Source organism: Choristoneura fumiferana, chromosome 12 (assembly GCF_025370935.1).
Source record: "Choristoneura fumiferana chromosome 12, NRCan_CFum_1, whole genome shotgun sequence".
Lineage (NCBI taxonomy): Eukaryota > Metazoa > Arthropoda > Insecta > Lepidoptera > Tortricidae > Choristoneura > Choristoneura fumiferana.
The window spans coordinates 15,274,398-15,280,405 of record NC_133483.1 but is presented as its reverse complement, the minus strand read 5'-3'; the positions used below and the strand labels follow the sequence as shown (position 1 = coordinate 15,280,405).

Genomic DNA, 6,008 nt, shown 5'->3' with positions numbered 1-6,008 from the left:
TTCTGGGCATGTTTTAATCCGTTTGCTGGTTTATATTTTACACTTTTACAAAATTTGTACACTTTTATACACTACAGGTTTTACAGTTTGATGCAATTTACTTGAAAAACAATTATTTATAATAACTACAAGCATTCAAGGTCCAGACTTTCGTTAAGATTTGTTGTCATCAAAACTTCTGCAAGCTTATCCGTATCTGTTATCAGGCGAGGCGCGTGCGCGGGCAGCAGTTGATGTTCGCGCGTCGCGAGGAAGACACATCCGCTAGCCGCTAGCGCAGTGATTCAGTGTCGGTTAAGTTGGACGCGAGCCTGGTGAATTGCTGGTGCGTGTGTTCACTGAATTTTCAGCATTATTATAAGAGGATTCATTGCTATGAGTATTCTAATGATACATTTTAATGATGATATTTAGAAGATGACACGGTTTTAAAAATGATGATTATTTTTTAGGCTTTTGTAAAATAACGTAAGGGTGTGACTTAAAGGTAAGGAGGGAATACTTCGGAGCTATTACCATTAAAAATAAATTAAAAAGTAAAAAGAAAAAAAATTAGAGATCACCAAGAATTTTAGCCAAATAAACTGTGCGTCTGTCAAATATAATAATAATAATAAAATCATTTATTTCGGGCAACTTGGCCCATACAATAAATACCTTACAGACTAACATACATATTTTTTAATCAATATTTAAAACTAATTTGGTGACAAAACGGCGTGATAATAGGTAAACCAAAAATGCACACAGTTTACTTATGAACTCTCTGTTAAATATCTGCCGAAAGTAAATTCATCAGTTGTTTCAGCCAGAAAATAAAGATTTCGAACTGTTTTTATGACTCTTTACACAGATGTTCTAAAACCGACAAAGTGGGTTACATGCGCATAATTAGCATGAAAATGTGCTATTATAATGTTATAGTAACCAGTACATTATTGTGTAATATGTAATAATTTGTACAAGCAGCAACCGTGAGATGTAAAATTTGACTCGTTCAATTTTAGCCCGTGTAACGATGGATTATTGTCCGTAATTGCATCAACGACTACGCATAGTGAAGTTAATTTGGTGGTTAACTGTAAGCTATTATACTTTCGCCGGTTATCTATAACAGCATAAATGTTTGTGAATGGTTACGTCTAAATCATTAAAAAAAAATCAGTTGACACACGATACATAATAATCTCATACTTACGCAAAGAGCCGAGGCTCAAAATGACTAGTAGAATTCATACATGAAATAACATTTTGATGTAATATATATTGGATCTAATTACGAGAGGGGTCAATGACAAGTCAATACTCTCATTGGACAAAAATAAGTATATGTGATACTGATGAACTCTATACATAATTATACTTATATCAAAATATTACGAAATGAGATACTTACTATATTTTTCAATCCAACTCACACGGCAGAGTAATAACAGTAAAGTGAATAAAACTATAACATAATGTGACTACTGATTCTGCTACGTTATTGTGATAATATTTACTTTATGTGCGCATACACTTGTACGCACTGGGCCCGTACGGGGACTATGCTTCAAGCACTCTTATTCTGAGAGGAGGCTTGTACCTTGCAGTGGGACATTAGGCCGAGCTGAAATGATGCACATGTGATATCAACGCGAATTAAACTGACTATTTATTTCACTCTCACGCATAATGCTAAGACATTAGAAGTGGGACAGAGTTCACTTGCATATGACGTGATTTCGTATGTTTATGCGATAATACGGGTCCTTTAAATTAATCTTAAATTGATTGATCTAAAAAAATTCTTTCACAGAGACTAACATTCAGCAAACTTTCCGTTCACAGAGACTAACATTCAACAAACTAACTAACGATTTAGAGAGTATAGCGACAAATATAAATTTATTTAATGGTTTACAAGTTCAATGTAAATGTTATGCTAATATATTTTATATTGGAGCGTATGAAATATGTAGAATAGAATAATATCTAATTACAAAACGTAACGTAAATAGCTGTGTAGACGTTACGAAAAAAAATATACATAATTAGTAGGTACATCGTATCACTTAAAATGACAGTGCATAAAATGTAATGGCTACGGAACCCTATCCTAGGCTTTTACGACACGCTGTTGGTCGGTTTTGATTGTAGTCATCGACAATGGACAACACATGGGAGACGGGACGAGGCAAGACCTTCGCATATTGTAGACGCTTAGCGGTCACCGTCCTACCTTCTTCAGCAGTAGATATATGCTTGTGTGAATAAACTTTTTACTTACAACAAAAACGTTTATTATAAGTATTCCTGGATGGTGTTATTTTTTACAAGCCTTTAATTAAATAGGTAAGTTCTAAGTTACAATGTGCGTATGTAGGAATATTAGATCTAGTCCGTTTCAAACCTTACAAACCAAATTTCACCCTCTTCCAGTGATCGAATCCAGTTAACAAATACATAGGTACAGTCAACAAAAAGCACTTACAGTTAGAAAAATGTTGTTTAGACGGTGAAATCTTTGTCAGTAACTTTTTCAACTATCTTAGAGGTATAATACCAAACAGAATCGTTTATGAATTAAGTGGGTCTTTGTATAGAAAAACACATTATTTTAATGTGCGCACGTGTGTGAAGGTATTTAATATCTGTGCGATATTTCTTACCAGTATTATGAGAAATTAACTTTTCCCTGAGATTTAAAAAGAGTAGTTCAATTGTAATGCTTATAATTTTTTTGTTTTTAATGAAACAAGTATTTGCACCACGCTCTAAAAAAATGCTTCCTAACAATAATTAAAGCTTAATCCGGTTCCAGGTCTCAGTTTCTTTAGTAGTTATAGTTTAGAAGTGAGCACAAGGAATGCTTGTATCCAACCGATGAAAGGACCGATTAAAGAGGTCAGTTGTTATTTCTGCACGAACAATTAGAGTATTATTAGAGTAATGACAGACGGTAACAGCGAGCGGTATCGTGAGGCTTGACCCTATGAAAGTAAGACATTAAGCTTTCAAATAGATCAATTATTTGCGATAGCTATGAACCGGCTATTGTCTCATTTGACAAAGTAAATCTTTTTGTAGTATCATAAACTGGAGTGACTTAGAATTAGAGGCGTCTAATAATTTTTTTGATGAAATGTGACGACGTGTGTGGTGTGATCGACAGGTTGACTGGCAGAGACCCCTTCAGGGATAAGTCCGCCTTTGTACTTAACACCTTGTTTTTTTCTGTAACCTTTTGTTTTTCCTTTTGTACAATAAAGAAAGAAGATGAAAGAAAGAAAATACATTTATTCGGAACAGTGACCGAATAATTACATAAAAGTAAGACAAAGAAAACAGTGTTACTGTTCACGAAACGGACCCACCTCAGCATAATGCCGGCTCAAGAGCTGGCGCTGGTCTTCCGGTGGGACCGTGAGGCCGTCATTGCACGCTGCACGTGCGACCGGACCGTGCCTAATTGTGAACGCGACTGTTTATGGTATGGTAATTTTTTTTTTATGGTAAGAGTATAAACAAACATACAAACATGTCTTAATCGACATTTTCTTTTTGTCTACTTGTCAAACATTCATCTCACATCCGGACAGTATCGATTTTAAAGCCATTTACGACTAACAAACGCTGTCCTAATTTCATCAAAGTCACCCACGTTTACGATTCTCGATTTTTTTAAATTAAGTCTGTAAGTGATTCTACTAATCCTACTAATATTAAAAACACGACAGCTATTTGTTACTCTTTCACGCTAAAATAAGGTAAGTACTAGTTTAAAATAATAGATATATAACATAGTAGTAAGTACATGTAACATTAGGACGAGATCAGAAAGGGTCGGCCTTTGTTGGAAGAATTCTACAGTACTTAGGTCAAGATTCGAATAGTTCCACAGTACCACAACTTTAATTTAAGCCAATTTTAGAGCGTGTAGTACCTACGTACTACCTACACATCTCATCTATTATTTAAATAATAATATATCCTAACCATATTTAGATACTGCGAATACTTCCTACAAATGAGAGTATCGCTGGTATGTCATGTGGTGATTATTAACGTACCCAAACACATTTTAAGCTTTGAACGCAGATGCCTAGTTAATCATTTGACGACTGATAGCTAAGTTGTTAGTGACCCTGACTACGAAGCTAGCGGTTGCGGGTTTGAACCCCGCGACGGGCAAAGAATTGTATGATGAATACGAATGTTTGTACTTGAGGCTTGGATGTTGTTATGTATTTCAGTATATATTTATCTATATATTATGTAGGTATGTCGGACCTTTGTCTAGCATCCATAGTACGAGTACAAGCTTTGCTTAGTTTGGGGCTAGGTTAGGTTAGGTATAAACGTAACCCGAAAGGTTTTGTCAATCAACATCATAGGGGATCGAAGAGCTGGTAGCTTCCCGTGACAAAGAATTAGCTTAACTACCTAGTCAGAGCGGAAACGCTGTCAGCATCGTCGGATAACCTTGTCTAAGGGGACTCTCTTAAATATAGTTTGTTTTAGTTCAAGATTTTATATAATTTAAATTAAGAATAGTTACGTAATATAATGTAATATAATATACACATATATATCCTATAGGTACAGGTCTTATTTTTGTTTTCCTTTTATAGAGACAGGTGCCTAACTAATTTAGCTGAGCTTGGAAGTGTAACTTGTCTCAAACACGTTAACTAGACATTCTGCCTTGATGTTCCTTAAAAGTGGTTATGTGAAATAAATTACTGCAGTTAATGCATACGTTGCACATCATAACCATACTTGGTTTAGTTAGAAAGCCAATTAAACGAAAGCGTTTATAGGTGTTAGTTTAATAGTAATTATAAAAGTTTGTAAAAAATATTTAACGAAATAAAAAAACTTGCTCTGCTAAAATATACCCAAGGCTTAGTTCAACTAACAGTTATATCTAATTGTAATTATAGTTTTTGATGAAATACGCATGACCAGTCAAAAGTATAACATATTTATACAATTTCATAAACTAATAAATAATATAAATATAATGGGACAAAACTAACACTAATCGATTTACACAGACAAAGTTTGTACTATGGGTACCTAATAGGCAACGGATAAATATACTTATATTTACTTATTTGTCAAGAAATAATTACAGAATTACAGTTAAAACACCAATGCGCTGTAAAATTCAAATTATATAAAACAAAAAGAAATATAAAAACACAAAAATTATATACAAAATAAAACAAACACCAATTATATAGATAAATACATACTTAAATACATATTAAACAGCCAAGACTCGAAAGCAAACATTCGTATTATTCATACAAATATCTGCCCGACCGGGAATCGAACCTAGGACCTCAATATTCGTAGTCAGGTTCTCTAAACTATCTGGTCGTACAAAAATATCTGACAATCAAAAGGTTATATCAAAGGTAGTTTTCTTATTTTGACCACGCTGGTATCGCAGTAAGACCTAGTTTAAGAGCATTGCCCTGATCAATCGATTTAATTAATAACTTTGTGGGAGGACAATAATTTTATTTATAACTGGTTATTAACACCATTTGAAATATAACTTTATTGCGCATATGACACATGAAAGTTGCCCTAATGTGAAGATGTAGTCATTAAAAATAGTAAAAAAAACCTTTAGAAAACTAAAACGAATATGTTACTACTTATTCGTTTTAGTTTTCTAAAGGGTTTTTTTTTCACTAGAATTACTATTCTAGTGATCTAGAATGTGGTAAGTAACTTTAAGCTCAACATTCTGGATCCATTCAAAATCGTGACCAGCTTAAAAATTCCCAGTAATGGCTCCTGACTGTTGAACTTTATTACTAGGGAACGGATAAACATATTTAAAAGAAGTATCCCTGCCGGCCGCGCGGCCGCGTTAGGTATTCGTTTGGGATATTGCTTTCTTTATCGCTCGTGACATAAGCGCTCGCAGCCGTCCCCCCCATGCCTTCCGCAACGACGTCCGTAATTTATATCGAGATAGCTGTAGGCTTTTCAAGATTTGAGCGGTTTAA

At 34.3% G+C, this 6,008-nt stretch overlaps 1 protein-coding gene across 1 annotated transcript in view; it reads left to right on the top strand.

The window, feature by feature from the left end:
- The first annotated feature begins 215 nt into the window (after positions 1-215).
- Positions 216-6,008, top strand: part of GV1 — a 37,206-nt gene continuing 31,413 nt past the window's right edge. The window contains exon 1 of the mRNA XM_074095514.1: positions 216-325. The gene's annotated coding sequence lies outside the window, so the exon portion shown is untranslated. The remainder of the gene's footprint in view (positions 326-6,008) is intronic.